This window comes from Camellia sinensis, chromosome 6 (assembly GCF_055761805.1).
Source record: "Camellia sinensis isolate YWXY chromosome 6, ASM5576180v1, whole genome shotgun sequence".
In the NCBI taxonomy this organism is placed as follows: Eukaryota; Viridiplantae; Streptophyta; class Magnoliopsida; order Ericales; family Theaceae; genus Camellia; species Camellia sinensis.
This window is the reverse complement of record NC_138966.1, coordinates 153,596,967-153,614,612: the sequence shown is the minus strand read 5'-3', so window position 1 is coordinate 153,614,612 and position 17,646 is coordinate 153,596,967. Positions and strand designations below refer to the sequence as shown.

General features: G+C 38.8%; 1 long non-coding RNA gene and 1 pseudogene across 1 annotated transcript; both read right to left on the bottom strand.

Annotated features, from left to right (window-relative positions):
* Positions 1-6,833: 6,833 nt before the first annotated feature.
* LOC145792433 (uncharacterized) lies at positions 6,834-8,286 on the bottom strand. Its single transcript, XR_014331836.1, has 3 exons — positions 8,098-8,286; positions 7,300-8,001; positions 6,834-7,165 (listed from the first exon to the last, which is right to left on the bottom strand). It is a non-coding gene; the product is annotated as an uncharacterized LOC145792433 (long non-coding RNA).
* Positions 8,287-12,428: 4,142 nt separating this feature from the next.
* The window catches only part of LOC145793709 (crocetin glucosyltransferase, chloroplastic pseudogene), a 37,580-nt pseudogene continuing 32,362 nt past the window's right edge, over positions 12,429-17,646 (bottom strand).

The following is a 17,646-nucleotide window of genomic DNA, read 5'->3' as shown; positions in this document are numbered from 1 at the left end:
GTTTTCGACCTTGCGAGCTTTGTTCTTCTTTTCTTTTCAATTCTTTTCATTTCTTTTTCCTTTTTTGATTTTTTCGTTCTTTTCTTTGCATCTTTCTTTTTTGTTCTCTTTTTTTCTTTTTGCATTTTTTACTTCTTCTTTTTTTGTATTTTTTTCCTCTTGCTCTAACTTTTGCCTGGGTCGCCCTTCCGGGTTTTCGACCCAGCGAGCCTCTCAAGGGTAAAAGTATAACAAGTCCATGCCAAATGGTTTTGAGATCCTAGAGTCATCTGAATCCAGGAGAATGGCTGCTGCTTTGCAAGAGGACTCATCTTCAGCTCTTCGAGCATGTCTGATATCTTTGCCCCTAGTTCGAGGGGTACTTCTGTTCTAGCTTTGCAAGCTTCTTCTGATCTTCTGATCTTTTGATCTGACTTTCCTGGCCTCTTGTTCGAGGGCTGCTTCAAATCTAGCCACACAGGCCTCACATCGTAGTTGACCGTCGAACCTTCTGATTTCAAGTTCAAGGTTTGGAAGCGAAGGGGTTGAGTCTCGAGGCTGAGAGCGATCCTAGGCTGCACAATCTCAAGAGCGATTCCACACAGGTCTTCGCAAGACCGCGCAAAACATTTTGTTTTTGAAAGTTTTTAAGAAAGCGACAAATCGCTCGCGCTGAAGGTAGTGTGAAACCAGTCTGGATCAAGCCAGGGTCCTTCTCAGTACTCACGCTAACAAGCATGATTTCATTCATTAAGGGCTTAGCATGCCTCTCTTTCTCTCAAATGATCAAAGTTTTGCAAATCCCAAGGAATTCCTTCCTCTTCGTTTTTACTGCAATGTTCAAAAAGAGTTTTGAAAAACTTAGGTCGATACAATGATTTTGGGGTGCAGAAGAGTAGGCGAAAAGTACTGCCATTTCATTCAAACTTTCTGGCAGAATTGGCACAAAGCAGGAGCAAGCACAAAGCATGAAAAAAACACTGCTGTTTCAATCAAATCTGCTGGTGTTACTGGCTCCCTGGCAGAAACAGACTCAAAACAAAACGAAAAGACAAGCATAAAACAAAATGGTGACGCCCGAGGTAACATCCCCCGGAATCACCCGACTTCTATACAACAGGACTGACTCGATACAACAAGACAGACCCAAAACAAAACGACAAGACTCACTCAATACCCAAGTCAGAAAGCACAAAAACTAGTATTTGCAAAATGTTCAAAACAGTGCGTGCCATACGCCACATCCGGAGTAATCTGAGTGCCGCCTGCAGGTGGTTCATCCCTCGATCACATCTCATTATCCCACCATAAGTTCACTGATCAAGTGCCGATAGACTTTGTAGGACCTGGTGCAGGGATGACCCCGTTGTCGATCAGATCTTGTATTTCGTGGCGGAGACGAAAGCACATGTCAGTGTCATGGCCGGCTCGCTGATGGAAGGCACAGTAGTCGGCTGGATTGTGCGAGAGAGGGAGGTTCTTTGGTAATGGTTGCGGCTCCAGGGGCTTCAGATGCCCTTTCTTGATCAAAACCCCAAGAGCCTTTGACAAAGGCATATAAAGTGGGGTGAAAACCTTCTTGGCTTGGGGTGGATATTTGGTTCCTTGTGAGCTACTTCCGGACGCACCGGTGAATGGGGTAGCTGTTTTTGATACGGTGGTAGCAACCATGCCCACATCAGAAGATCTTGCAGCTGCATCACCACTGGTGGTCGCATTCGAACTGCGGGAAATCGCCCTCCTAGGCTGCTCCTTATCCTGGTCAAACAGACCCTGCCTCATTGCATCTTCGATTTGTACCCCCATATCGTGTAAATCTGAGAAAGTGGGAAAGGGGATTACAATCATTCTCTGCATTAACTTAGGCTGGAGATTGCGCACAATCATCCGAATTTGATCCTTATCAGTAGGCCTTAGAGTCATCATCGAGGCCTTCGCCCTCCACCGGATCACAAAGTCCGAGAAAGATTCCTTGGGCTCTTGCCTTGTCGTTTCGAGATCACGAGTTGTGATCTCGATTTGAGTGTTGTATGAATATTGTGTGACAAAGGCCTCAGCCATCTCATCCCAATTCTTCTTCACTTCATCTTGTAATCTTGCGTACCAATGGGAGGCCACACCCGACAGGGTTCGGCCGAATAGTGAGAGCTTCTGTGGTCGTGTTAGGCCCATCGGCCGCAAGACGTCTGCAAACAGTCGAATATGGACCATGGGGTCGCCGGTCCCGTCAAAGCGGTCGATTTGTGGCATTTTGAACCTATCAGGGAGTGTTACGGCCTCCTCGGTATATCCGTCTCCGATATCCGGCATAGCCTTGGCCCCTTGGGATTTTTTGAAGAGCTTCTCCAGTTTGCTCAATTTCAGAGCTGTATTATCAACCTCGACCTCGAATGGAGAGTCCGGGTGATTGGGTGTATGGACCTTGGACAGTTGTGGTGGAAGCGGGGGCGGAGCTGGCCCCGTTGGAAGACTTGTGTCCTCTTGCTGGTTCTGGATAGTCGGCACAGTATTCTGGATGTTTGGAGGAGCGTTCCGAACAGCAGGTATCTGCTCAGGTAATGGAGCCCCTGCCGGTGGAGGAATTTGTTGTGAAGCAGATGCCTCATTCTGCTGTTGCAGTCTAGTAATCAGTTCGGCCTGTTGGGTCATGATTGCGGCCTGCTGTTTGGAAAACTCCTCCTGACGGGCAGCGTCCTGCTGCATGAGTTTCATACTTTCTTGCATCTGGCGCATCATGGCCTCTATCCCTGATGTGTTCTGCCGTTCCATCTGACTGATTTGTATCTATCCCTTGCCTCCGGTGGAGGAACACTGATTGCCCTTGAACTGAATCTCTGACCTAGCAAAGTCTATCAGCACAAGTTCGATGAACCTCGGGGGATATCGGAGCCTTCAGAAGCTATGGTTCCCAGACTACCTAGCAAAAGAGAAAACAGACAGCATCTCAGCCTGATTCCATCTGAACGGATACAAGCATAGTTGAATGAGTGTGCCCTCTACTGAATTCTGCCCCAAAATCCTGCCCTAAACTGAGTCTAATACCCACGGGTAAAGCTGACTCCCAAATACTGATAGTAATGCCCGCAGGCCTGATGCCCAAACTCGCAAACTGGTGCCCGCAGGCCTGATGCCCAAACTCATACACTGATACACGCATTCCTGTAGAGACGCACTCTAAAGCACATAACAGATATGTGAGAGCCAAAACACCCCTATGAAGGGGTAAGGTTTCCCTGTCCTATTTTGTCAGGAGCTAGGGTTTCACTACGCATGCAGCGGTTTCAAACAACCTATAAACGGGTAAGCAACCTGTCCTAGTATGGAATGGTCACTATGGATTCCGAATATGCACTAGGTCGAATGGTCAAAGAGGGTGCCCCGGTAAAACCGAGGTTTGTGTTCCCATACTGGCAGAGCCCACAACCGGTCAGCCTTATGGTCATGCCTTGACAAGACAAGCCTCCGGCAAACCGTTCAGGAATAGCAGATGGCAAACACGGTGTCCTAGGCGCACCAATGCAAATGCAATGCAAAGAAACACTCAAGTGTAGTCAAAAACAGATATCATGAGTTCGAGTCAAGTTCTCTAAATCCCCAGCAGAGTCGCCAGAAACTGTAACAAGTCCCGCGGGGGACCTCGCTACAGCTCGGACTCGACTTTCGCAGTCACGGTTCTAAATCTGAACCAAAGAGTCCAAATCCGGCAAATCGTTTTAGGAAAACTGATTTTTGAAAGAAGTGCCAAACATGGACTGCTTTGCCAGATACAGAGTCGCCACCTAAATATTTTATTTTGGGAAATTTAGGAAACCCTGACTCGGTGCCAAAAGGTCACGTGTCCGTCATCACCAAAGTTGCCTCGGCTCGGGAACTTGGGTACGATTGGGGAAGGTCACTTCGTGAGCACCCCCGCTCGCCCGGTCATAGACCGGCCTCTACTAACCATGATATCAATTTTTGAAAACATTGTGAGTTCTTATTCCGGTTATTAGCCTAGGTTACTATGTGATGCTCACAGCATATAAGTATAGACCGGGTCGTCCGTATTGGAACAAAACATTTCATGTTTGTGTTTTGAAAATGGTTTGCTACCCGTTGGTAGGCTTGAAACATTTTGATGATTCATTCCAATTCAGATAACCCAACCTTCACCCACAGGCATTCAGGCAGATATATCAGATAAGCACATAGCCTCATGGTAAGCATGCTATCATGGCATTCACTCACACGCATGCAAGGATGCTAAGGCATAAAGCTTACCGAGTACTCCAAGCCAAAAACAGAAACTACATTAGAAATCATGCATGATCCTAAGTATACAAAAATGCTTAATGCAACACATGCAAAATGCAACTATAGTAGGCTCGGCTATTCTAAGATGGCATATGAAATGCTACAACTAACATGTATTCAACTTGGAATTGAAAATACAATGCAGTTAGTATGATGCGCCGAGCCCGGTGCATGCAAAACAGATGAATGATGCAAACATGCTGTCATACTGTATGCTAATTTAAACATGCCCTAATCTAACCATCAAAAGCGGATAAATAAAAGGGAGAAAGACGTGAGGTTGGAAGACATACAACACACTCACGCACACTTATTACAGTTGTGCCCTCACTCGGAGGGTCCGAATAAATATACAGTCCAAATATTACAGTCCCCAAATAAAAGAATATTACAGTCCGAAATATTATAAAATTCTAATTAATTAAAGAATTAACTAAGAAAACAAGTAAAACTGGCATGCAAGCCAGGGATTGCCTTGCTTCTGGTGGATGATGCATGTCCGGACTGTCTTGCGCGGAAATCCACCGGAATGCCCCAATTAGCCTCTGTTTACACCTGTTATTCTTGAAAAGCGTGCCAAGTCCCGGAAAGTTGCTGATTCCTGGTTTTGCTGCAACAGAGAGCAGGAAAGGGGCATAGCAATGTATTTGCACAAATATATGCATGTTTCGATCCTCGTGCCACCAATCACGCATACCGAGGCATGATGGCCGAGGAGTCGAAATGCACAACTCAATATAGGATGAATGCACATGAGACTACAGCTAAAACCTAACTCCATCATGGATAATCCGGAGTGTCGGTGACTGGGGAATTGAGACACATTCCGTCACTCGAAGTACGAAATGTACCTCGTTTCCCGTGCCCGGGCTAACTCCTATTCCGGATACGATGCAGAGGCCAACTCAATTGACACACTCTAATCAATTCAAGATGTATGATAGACTTTTGGCAATCACAATATATACTTTATACCGTCAAGTATCAAGAGTCTTCTTAGTTGATGAAGTATTCATAAGTGTATAAAAACTAGTGATGTTAATAGATTTAGAAAAGTGAGAAATTAAAAACTAGTGATGTTAGTACTTTTACCTTATGAGTTCTTCTTCTCCTTCTTATTCTTCTTCTTCTTCTCTTTCTTTGAAACGTGAACCTATATTTAATAAGAGCAAGTATTGTAATTAATAAGATATGGTATTTGTCAAAAAAGCTTTGATTAAATGATTGCTCACCTCTTGAGATGAAAATGCGTGAGATTGTTGTTGATGTGACATTAGCCAAACAGTGGGATGACTACTAAGTGAATCCACAACCTATCATTCAATAAGAGGCTTAAGTTGTATATTAGCTCTAGGCAATTTAAAGTAATAACTAGTAAAAATAATTAAAATACCTGTTGCCTATGTAATGGGTTTGAGGGTGCAACAACTGGATCAACGGGCACGCCTGCAGCTTGCAATTGAGATTCCAAAAACTGAATTCGTGACTAAAAATCTATGTGTATAGCCAGAATTTGTTTCTCCATTACGTCATTCATCTTCGACTCGAACCGTATTTGATACCGTTGAAGTTGCTCTTGAACTTGTTCCTGAACTTGAGTTTGAAAGATATGATTCTGCTCTTGTGACCGCCAACATCCACCTCCAAAAACATTAGTGGGGGACGGTTATGTGGTTACAATTAGTTAAGTATGCAGCCATCCACACCTGTGACCGAATAGCAGGAACCCCATTGTTCTTTTTTGTCTCCTGTAAATGAAAGACAACCAAAATCATAAGATAAATAAGAAAATTAAATAATTAAGCAATTAAATATATGAACAAGTTAAGTAAATAAAATAAACAACTAAGCAAATTAACTCATTGAACAATAAACACTTGGGTAGTCAATTACTGTTTGACCATTGTCATAGTGGAGGGAGGAAAAAAGTAAGACAAAAAATAATATAAAGCCAAAATATAAAAACTTCAGTATGTATCTTTAATTTTTACTAGGATTGAGACAATTTATCTGTCTGCAAGGGCTTTGATAGAATGTGCCAAAACAAATAATTATAATGGGCATTATTATTGAGCATTATACATAATCTCATGCATTGCCAACATAGAGAGGAGTAATCAGAAATACACTAGATAATTTTAAACTAAATTATCTTACCAAAAGACAAATGTTATCATTGATTGCACTTGTATACCAACATGGGTGCTGAACAGCAAGTACATGGCATTACACTGTCACTGTCATTAATAGCATGTACATGCCTTAAATGAACAATGAGAGGAAATCTTTTGTCTCAATTTAACACAAATTTATTTGAAATCTTTTGCAAACTTCCATGTCTGTTTAAACACAGATTCACGAGTGTGACATTTGATATGTACGTAACGAAAGGAAAATAGCACAGATACGCATATAGTAACTCAAAGACTTTTTTGTAATCAAACATAGTAACTCAAAATAAAAATCATTGGTTTTATTCAAGATTATTTTCACTGCTTAAAAAAATTTAATCAATTCATGGATTCACTAAACAGAACAAATGACAGAAAAGGATTATCATACCTGCTTCTATTGCTGCCACTGCTTCTAGTGCTTCCACTATTTCTGCTTCTGCCACCGCATTCGCTCTCCCTTGAAATAGTAAATCTTTTCTTCCACCATTCCTTATCAACAGCCTTAAAAAGACTTATCTGAAGCCTCAGGTTTTGGCGAAATAGAGTTCTTCTTCTTCTTCTTTGATCCAAATGAAATTGGAAACACCACTGTGAATAGTAACCCTCCATTGTCAGTGCATCTGCTTCTCATCATCTTCTCTTTTTTCTCACTCTTCTTACTTTCTTGCCTCTTAATTTCCTTCACCCTTCCACAAGATGATTTTTTCCTTTTCAAGTTACTGACCAACATACCAATGGTTACCAAACATTAAGGCTTTGTTGAATTTTGAAATAACGCACTATTAAGTAAAAAAATAAGAGACTTAGAATTAAGGTTGAAGAGGTCAAAATTATTGGGGAAAAGAATACGTACCATTTTGCAGTACCACTGGTTTGGTCCAAGCAAAGGCTCCTAAGCTATACAAGAAATATATGAAAAAAGTAACCAAACTAGTGCAGCATACACAACATAATTTAACAAAAGCAATGTGGACCTTAAATTTTCTTATAAGTTAATAATCAAAAGGCCAGACTAAAATTACATACAGCCAGTAATTAATATGCCAAGTCAACAATTGACCATCATAAGCACACCTTCAATCCAATAATTGATTTATTATACAAAGGGTGACTGTTTTCCAGACCAGTTGTGAAATAGCTAAAAGTCAACATTAAGTCTATGAAGAGATTATCAAAAAGATATACGGTGAACAAAAAGAAGAAAATATACATAATATTATGTTCTAAATACACCAATACAACTCTAATTAGCAAAAGGATTTAAAAAATAAAAACTATTTGGATATTACTACGCTAATTTGGATATTGCACTTCACTAGTCCAACATCCAGATCTAACAATGTGCGATCAATAAGAGTTTTAAAACTTGGAAATAACATCCAGATCTGACAATGTGTGATCAATAAGAGTTTCTAAGTCCTCTATTTTTTTTTATTTTTTTTTATTTTTTTACGTCTACCTACCATTTGAGAACAGCTAGGCTCTTGGTATGCATCAGAGACTGTGAGATGACCCCATTTCAAGGAGGAAGTCCAATCAATTCACAAAGCAAAGTCTGAAAACACATAAATTAGAAGAAAACATAAACTCGAGGTAAAGCCAAGCAGATAAGAACAACTGATAGGAATACTAGAAGTCCAATTGTATATACCATGAATCCCAACAAGAAGATGTCATAATGGTAAACAGAAGGATTCTTGAGATTGAACTCCTTTTGTTGCGCCATCTGTGAAGCAAAGTTGTGGTCAAAGAAGTAAAGCTCTGCTATCATTACAGCTGGAATAAAGGCAACAAGGATGTAAGCGAGAAGAACTTGGGCCATATCCTGCAGTTATAGTGTAAAAACGATCATCTAGTGTACAAAATGTTCAGAACAAATAGATAACATTTGGGCCTAGTTTGGGAAGACTAAATAAGTGCACTTTTTGACTTTTTATGAAATATGGGTTGGGTTTGGGTTGGGTTTGAAGTGATGTGTTAGAGAGGTGATGTGATTTAAATAAAATGATGTGACTTAAATAGGATAGTGACTTTTTGACTTTTTATCTTTTTTCAATCATGCCAAACTTGACCTTGGTTAAAGAACTTGATGGACAGTCATAAATTGGTTGGAAGGTCATGAAGGCTATTATTGGATTTGGATTGGTGGCATTATTCTCCATTAGGCCTACACTATAGGCTATAGAGCTTTACCTTGATAACAGTCCAATGGTACAAAGATGCAGATTCCCAAGGAAGAGGGCTAAAGAAGGCCTACACTATAGTTTATTTTGGTTAAATCATTTACTACAAATACACTGTGACATCAAAATTGACTCTGTTATAGTTAATCACCTCTAAGACCCATTCAAGACATGTTCTTTTGTCCTCCTTTGAGAGAGAGAGATGAAGAGATAAGGTCCAAAGCCATCTACAAGCAGATGTCATCGTAGGCATGAAAACTACATAGCCCACTACTAGCCTCAATAACTGGCATTTTGAACAAAAATCAACAATCAATTTTAAGTAGCCCGAAATTAGGTATAATCTTTATCAGTAGCAAACAAAAAAGACTACGCCATGCACCAAATTCCATCAAATTTAACTGAATGCTTGATAATAATCACAATGCAAGTTGCATTATACCAATATTTCATCACTTGATATATACATCCAATGCAACAAGTGGGGTATGAATCCACCCAGAAACCTTCAAAAACAATTTAGTTTTCTTTATCCATGCTATCTCTAATTTCTAGTGTTAAAAAATTAAAAATTTTAAAAATAAATTTAAAAAATAGGAGGAATAAACATGATGGTACTAGGATTCTAGGGCATTTAACATTAAATAAACCAAGGCCAACTCATTTGTTGCTTAGAGTCAACATAAGAGTAAAAGAGCAGATAACTAACTAAATTAGATATCCACTACAAAAGTATATAGAACAAAAAATTTAATTGTATTAATCTATTGCTTTGTAAGAGAGAAAAGAGAAACACACACTACCAAAGTCAATCAACAATAGATTTATCACTACACATTAATCTCATTTGTTGTTCCTATTCAATATTCTATTTTGTTCAATAATATTTACTTACTTGCCCAATTCTTTAAACATAGAGATGAGTCATCTGACCCATGATTTTGAAAACTGGACCAGACCGGTCGGTTCGACCAGTTGAACCGTCGACCGGTCAAGGTTCTGGTCCGGACATACCCTCTGAACCGGCCAAAAATGAAAACCGGCATATTTAGTGGAAACCGGAAAAACCCGCGGTTGAACCGGCGAACCGGTCGACCTGGAGCTGGTTCGCCGGGCTGTCTGGCTCGAATTTTTTTTTTAGTTTTCCTTTTTTTTTATTTTCTTTCTTTCTTACTTATTATATATATATATATATAATATAAAAATATAAGAAAATTTTAATTTGAAACTCTTTTTCAAGGGTCTCCTCTTGTGAGGAATCCTATTAAGAGCATGATAAAATTATTGTAAAAGTCTTCACCTATTTATAAGAAAAAAAATTCTTTCAAAAAGACTCAAGAAATCCATGTGGGATTCAATCAAATGTATTGGAGGGAATATTGAAATTTTGATATTCCTCCAAAAATTTTGCTCTCCTTTCAATCAAATTATTTGAATTAAAATCATATGGAGGGAATATTAAATATTTGATTTCATCTTCCAAAATTGAAATTAATAATATTTCAAAATATATTTTATATTTTTTAGTAAAAAAAATATTAGGACAAATATTTAAGATAATTTAATATTTTTAATATTTTTAATTTATAATTTTATTACTTATATTTTTATTTAAATATAAATTTAATATATTTATTACGTCATGGTTCGATTCTGGTTCAACCCGACGGTTGAACCAGTGACCCGTCCACCCGATCCCTTTTCCGGTTCGCTCACTGGTCCGATTTTTAAAACATTGATCTGACCAATCAATATGTATTCGCCAATACCAATTAATGAAGAATTGTTCCATAACAACGTGAAAACTAGAAACTATGCAGTTTGATTACATCCAGCATGCCCTTGATCAACAACTTCCATCACCATTGACAAACCTACTACTACCACTGCGATCACAGCCTTCCAGAATCTAGTTCCCACTAGCGTTCACACTGAGGTACACCCCTCACCCCCATATCCAACAGTTTGAAATTCCGACCATAAAAGTATCATACAACACCTTGGGCCTAGCTAGCATGCCAATAAAAGTATGGTTATTTAACAGCATTTGTATCCTCCACCATCTAATTAGCGTAACCTCCAAACAAGATTCTATTGCACCATAAAACACTTAAAAACTAAACATGACAAAAAAAAATTAAATTCAAATTTAGAAGTGAAATCAAACAACTTACAGCCTTTCTGCTCAGCGTTTTGGGCTTGAACAAGGGAAGGAGCTTGAACTTGACTATGAAAAAATAAAAACAAGATTCTGATCATTAGAAGACAAGCCACAAAAAATTTGAAGTAATTTGAGAGGAAACTGAGAGAGTGAGAGAGAGAGAGAGAGAGAGAGAGACGGTGGAGCTCACCTTAGTGAAATCAAAATCGCTGATGTAGATGGTGGTGGGGATGGAGCTTCGAAATCAAAATCGCTCTGAAATCACTGAATCTCTGAATCACTACATCTCTGCATATGAGGATCAAGTAAGAATGACTTAAAACATTGATTCCATAGATCTAAAGAGAGAGAGAGATCTAGAGAGAGAGAGAGAGAGAGAGATGGTGGAGCTCGCTACCTCGCCAGTGCAAATGGTGGCGGCGATGGAGCTTCGAAATCACTCTGAGTCTCGAAATCGATCCGAATCTTCGAAATCGCTTCGAAATCACTTTGAATCTTTGAAATTGCCGGTGCAGACAATGGAGAAATGTGTGCGTATAAGGGTTGAGAGAGAGAGAGAGAGAAATCACAGAGATCTCAGTAAAATAACCAAACTACCCCCGACCTCCAGAGCTAAGCTTCAAGCTAAGACTCAGTGTTATGTATACTTATAGGATTGAGAGTGTTGTGTTCTTTGAAGCTCTCTTCAAGAACAGCCGATTGATCTTTCGAGAGACGAAGCTTCTTTCTAGAGTTATCTCCTCTGTTTTCTTCATTGCTGAGACATAGAGAGATGCGTGCGTATAATGGTTGAAAGAGAGAAAGGGCGGTTTCACAAAGAAGGATCAACGCGTGTTCCTACTGCATTTGGAGGCAGTTTAAACGCCTTCAATTATAAAATGGTGCCATTTTGGTTAAAAATATACAGCGGTTATAAAAATGCTATTAAAAATTAAGAAAAGTGACATGTAAAAAAAACGTCATTAAAAAAAGCCATTAAAACCTATTTTTCCTGCAGTGTTTGAACTGGATTTTACATTTCAATCTGAAGATTCATTGGTTGAATTTTTTGAATTTATTTTTCTTTCCAAAATGTTTCAGCCACAACTTTCTATTGTTTGCTTGATAAATTTGAATTTCTTATTTTTCTTGTATACATATAGCCCAATTAGATGATACTCCTATTTTGTTATATTCAATTTCCCCTCTTGTCCCCATTACAGGATCATATATACTACTTGTTTTTCCTCTTAATGAGTTTCATCTTCTTTATTTTTGGTTACTAATTAACTAAACTTTTCTGCTATCTATCTCGTATGAGTTCCTCAAATTCGAGAATTTGAAAGTCATGTGCTATCAATACTAAAAAATTGTTGGTTTAGTTGACTCTGATTTAAATCCATGCAATCAACAAAAAGTAACACAGTTGGAACGTGGACAAACCCACATCAGCCCCCACCAATTGAGTCACTCATACCAAACCTATAGAAGTTAATCAAAACGAGGGGAAAAAAATTTAAAAATGGGAAAATTAAGAAGGAAAACAATAGAGAAGACAATGTAAATAATTTTATTGAATGCACTGTAAAACCTTTTAAGAAAAAAAGTGATACATGTAGAAACACACATGAAGAAATCTTACACACAGAAATGCAATTGTTAAGATGAAAATGTTAATCCATCTTCAATCTTGTCCACAAAAGTCCTAAGATTCTTGTCAGATGATCCACCTTCCTTCGCAGCTTCCCTTGCCAAATACTTCCATTTTTTAGCGTTCTTCCTTATTCCTTCCCCAATCTCTCCATCTCCTATAACCAACTCAATGCACCCCTTGATGTCATCACCTTCAACTATTCCTTCATCATTCTTCGTTGCCCTTACCCCGGTCTTGAATTCATCTGCTAAAAGCTTCACGTTTGTTGGTTGGTATGTAAATTGCGGTAAACACATAACTGGAATGCCCAAAACTAAACTCTCCACTGTAGAATTCCACCCATGATGAGTCACGAAACATCCCACGGAAGGGTGTGAAAGATGTTGGAGATAAAAATGAATAACACTGAAATAGAGGCAAAAATAAAGAAAACAGAGGCAAACAAATAAATATAAAAAGTCTAAACTTTTGGGTCATCTTATTCAATTTAGAAAATACTAAAGCAAATGTGCCTATATATAGGCTTACAACCAAAACAACCAAACAGAATTTTACGGACCACTAAGTCACTAACGTAAATCGACTACAATCACTAACATAATATTAGCAACAATATTAACTACCCAATTGACTAAACAAACTCAGAAAAATACAGACACTACTAACAACCCGAAGAGACCGATTTGGACTTTGAATCATTCTTCAACATTCCCCCTTGATTCAAAGTTGCAAACGCCAAGGAAGGCTTTGAAGTAGAAAAACTTTGCTTTCGACAAAGACTTTGCCAGTATATCAGCCAGCTACTCCTAAGTGCTACAGTACTTCAAAGTTATCTCCTCTTTCACAACCAAATCACGAATGAAATGGAAATGAATATCTATATGCTTTGTTCTACTATGAAATGCTGGATTTTTTGTCATAAAGATGGTTGCCTTGTTGTCACAAAAGATCTTCGTTCCTCCCTCTTGCCTTTGTTGAAGTTCAGCTAACATTCTTCTTAACTATATGCCTTGACAAGCTGCTGAAGTGGCTGCAACATACTCATCTTCTGAGGAAGACAATGCTACTGTGGCTTACTTCTTTGAGCTCTAAGTGATTACTCCTGATCCAAGAGTAAAAACATTTGCTGAAATACTCTATCTATCATCCAACGAACTTGCATAATCGCTGTCCGTGAACCCACATAATTTGAAATTGAAAACTTTTGAGTACCAAATCCCATAATCCATAGTTCCAGCGATGTAACGCAAGACCCGCTTTGCTGCTCCAAAATGAAGCTTTGAAGGATGTTGCATAAACCTGGAAATCATACCAACAGAAAATGCAATATCGGGTCGAGTGTGGGTTAGATAAATTAAACCACGAACCAAGCTTCTAAATTTGCTAGCATCATCCATTTATGCCCCATCTTCACACTACAATTTTTCATTGATATTCATGGGTGTAGTTGCTGGTTTACAATCAAGCATGCCAAATTTATTAAGAAGATCCTTGGCATATTTTCTTTGGGAAATAAAAATCCTATCTTCTGCTTGTTGGACCTCAAGGCCAAGAAAATAATGCAGCAAACCCATATCAGACATTTCAAACTCATGCATCATACGTGATTTAAAATCAACCACAAGAGAACTAGAGGAGCTTGTATAAATGATATCATCAACATAAAGACAAATAATGATGAAATTATTTTTACCTTCCTTCTTCACGTAGAGAGTGGGCTCATTCTCACTTCTCAAGCATCCATTTTGCTAAAAGTATCCATCAATTTTGCTATACCATGCCCGAGGAGCCTGCTTCAATCTGTACAACGCCTTTCTCAAATTGTACACCTTTGTCTCTTTGCCTTCAATCATGAAACCTTTTGGTTGAGTTACATAAACTTCCTCTTGTAGATCTCCATTTAGAAATGTTGACTTCACATCAAGTTGATAAACAGGCCATTATAATTGTGCAGCCAATGCTAAAGTAATCCTCATAATTTCAAAACGAGCTATTAGAGAAAAGGTTTCTTCGAAGTCAATACCATGTTGTTATGCATATCCCTTCACCACAAGACGAGCATTGTGCTTTTGTACACTTCCATCTGCACCAAATTTTGTCTTAAATACCCACTTCAAACCGATTGCATTTTTGCCTTCCGGCAAGTCCATCATCACTCATGTTCTATTTTTTTGAATTGCTGTCAATTCTTCAATCATCGCTCTTTGCCATTCTTCTTTTGCAGCTGTTTCTCCATAAGTTATAGGATCTAAAACAGTAAGAGCAAATTGGCAAGACTCATAAATGTCTCTCAAGGATCTAAACTTTCTGGGTAGTGTTTCATCAGAAGACTCTTCAAGAGTGAACGAAAAGTCTCTCCTTGGTGAACTTGGTGATGCCATAGAGGAACCAGATGAACTTGTTGGAGTTGGCTCTTGACTTTCATTTGGAGAGATTCCAATGGACATAGGAACCTGTTGGTGCATCTTCTCATGAATTGCAGCAGCAACCTCACCGAAGCAAGTTTGGTCAACTCTGTAGAAAAAGTTTCAAGGTGATTCAAAAGTTATAGTGGTGAAATTGCAATCACTACGACGTGACTTTGAAACCTTGTACATGAAGAGTGGAGAATCAATTGCTGATTTTCTATCTTGGGTAACGACAATAGTTAGTCAAATATGATCATACAGCAAGAAGATTTCTGATGAAATTGTTATTGCAAAGGTATTGAGAAGCTTGACTCCAAAGTTTGATCATGTTGTTGCTGCCATAGAAGAATCTAAGGACTTGTCAGTTTTTTTCTTTGATGAACTGATGGGTCCTTGCAAGAACATGAGACAAGAATTAATCGATCACTTGAAAATAATGAAGAAAAAGCATTCCAAGTGAAGGATATAGTCACCAAAGCTGCAGAAGGTGACAGTTCGACAAGCAGAGGCCGTGGAAGAGGAGGATTCTGTGGTCGTGGTCATGGTAACGGAAGAGGCAGAGGTCGCTTCGACGAGCAACGACAGTCCGGTGAGCAAAGAAACAAAAAGAATGGTGTTCAATGCTATCACTGTAAGAAGTATGTGTAGCTCAACTTTTTCGCGCCCCCTTTTGGAAGCTCGAATATAGCCCTATAGTTCGGACTCCTATGGTTCTGAATCTAACCTCACAAGTGCAATATGAAACTGATAAACACCAAAGACTCCAAATCCTATAAATCTTTTTGGAAAATTGATTTTGAATCAAAATGCCAAAATTGGACTGCTTTGCCAAATACAGAGTTGCCACCTAAATATTTTATTTTGAGAAAATTTAGGAAACCCATGACTCGTGCCAAAGGCCATGTGTCCGTCATCACCAAAGTTGCCTCGGCTCGAGAACTTAGGTACGAGAGGGGAAGGTCATGGATTGAGTACCCCCACTCGCTCGATCAAAGATCAGCCTCTACTAATCATGATATGATTTTTATAAACATTATGTGCTCTTGTTCCGGTTATTAATCTAACATTACTACGTGATGCGCACAAGCAAGTACAGACTAGTTTGCCCAAATTGGAACAATTCAATTTCATGTTTGTTTTGCGAAAAGGGTTTGGATTTTCCACCTAAAGTGGGCTTAAAGTTTGCGAATTTGCCACCAAATATAGTGGGCTTAAAACGTACATTCATTGAATCATTCCAATTTGAACAACAAGCCTTCATCCACAGGCATTCAAGCAGTTTAGTAAGTAAGCACTTAGCCTCATGGTAAGCACACTAGTCATGGAAATCACTCACACTCATGCAAGTATGCTAAAGCTTTTTAAAACTTACCTAGTACTCCAAGCTAAGATAAACAAAAACAGTTAGAAAAATATTACTGATTCCTAACTATACAAGATGACTAATACAACGCATGCAATATGCAATTAAAATAGGCTCGACTACTAAGCATGGCATATGAATTGATTCGATAACATGCGGTTAAACACATATTCAAAGAAGTAATTGAAACAACAATGTAGCTTGAATGATGTGTCGAGCCTCAGTGCATGCAATACAAGATGAATGGATGCAAGCATAAGATATGCTAATTGAAACATGTCCCTAATCTAACCATCAAAAACGATTAAATAAAATGGAGAAAGGCGTGAGGTTGGAAGACATACACATTATTACATTTTGCTCTCTTGAAGGAGAGTCCGAATGAATAGCTAAGTGTAGCTCGACTTTTTCGCGCCTCCTTTCGAAGAACTCGAAAGAAGCCCTATAGTTCAGACTCCAACGGTTCTGAATCTAATCTCACAAAGTGCAATGTGAAACTAATAAACACCAAAGAGTCCAAATCTGGCAAATCTTTTTAAAAAATCAATTTTAAATCAAATAATGCCAAAATTGGACCACTTTGCCAAATACAGAGTTGCCACCTACATATTTTATTTTGGAGAAATTTAAGAAACCCTGACTCATGCCAAAAGCCACATGTCTATCATCACCAAAGTTGCCTTAGCTCGGGAACTTAGGTACGAAAGGGGAAGGTCATGAATTGAGCACCCCTGCTTGCCCGATCAATGATTGGCCTTTACTAATCATGATATGTTTTTTATAAATATTATGTGCTCTTGTTCTGCTTTATTAGGCTAACTTTACTATGTGATGCGCACAAGCAAGTATAGACTAGATCGTAAGAATTGAAACATTTCAAGTTATGTTTATTTTGCGAAAAGGGGCTGAATTTGCCACCTCAAGTGGGCTTAAAGTTTGCGGATTTGCTGCCAAACATAGTGGGCTTAAAACATGATTTGCCACTCAACAAAGTGGGCTTAAAACGCACATTCGTTGAATCGTTCCAATTCAAACAACAAGCCTTCATCCATAGGCATTCAAGTAGTTTAGCAAGTAAGCATATAGTCTCATGGCAAACGTATTAATCATGGCAATCACTCACACTCATGCAACTATGCTAAAGAAAAAAAACTCACCTAGTACTCCAAGCTAGGAAAAGATAAGTTAGAAAAATATGCATGATTCCTAACTATGCAAAATGCCTAATGCAACACATGCAATATGCAATTAATAAGCTCGGCTACTAATAGGGCATTTGCAACAATTTGAGACATGCGGTCTAAGCACGTATTCAAATAAGTATTGAAATGACAATGCAGTTTGAATGATGCACCGAGCCTCAGCGCATGCAATACGAAATGGATGCAAGCATAAGGTATGCTAATTGAAATATGCCCCTAATCTAACCATCAAAAGCGGGTAAATAAAAGG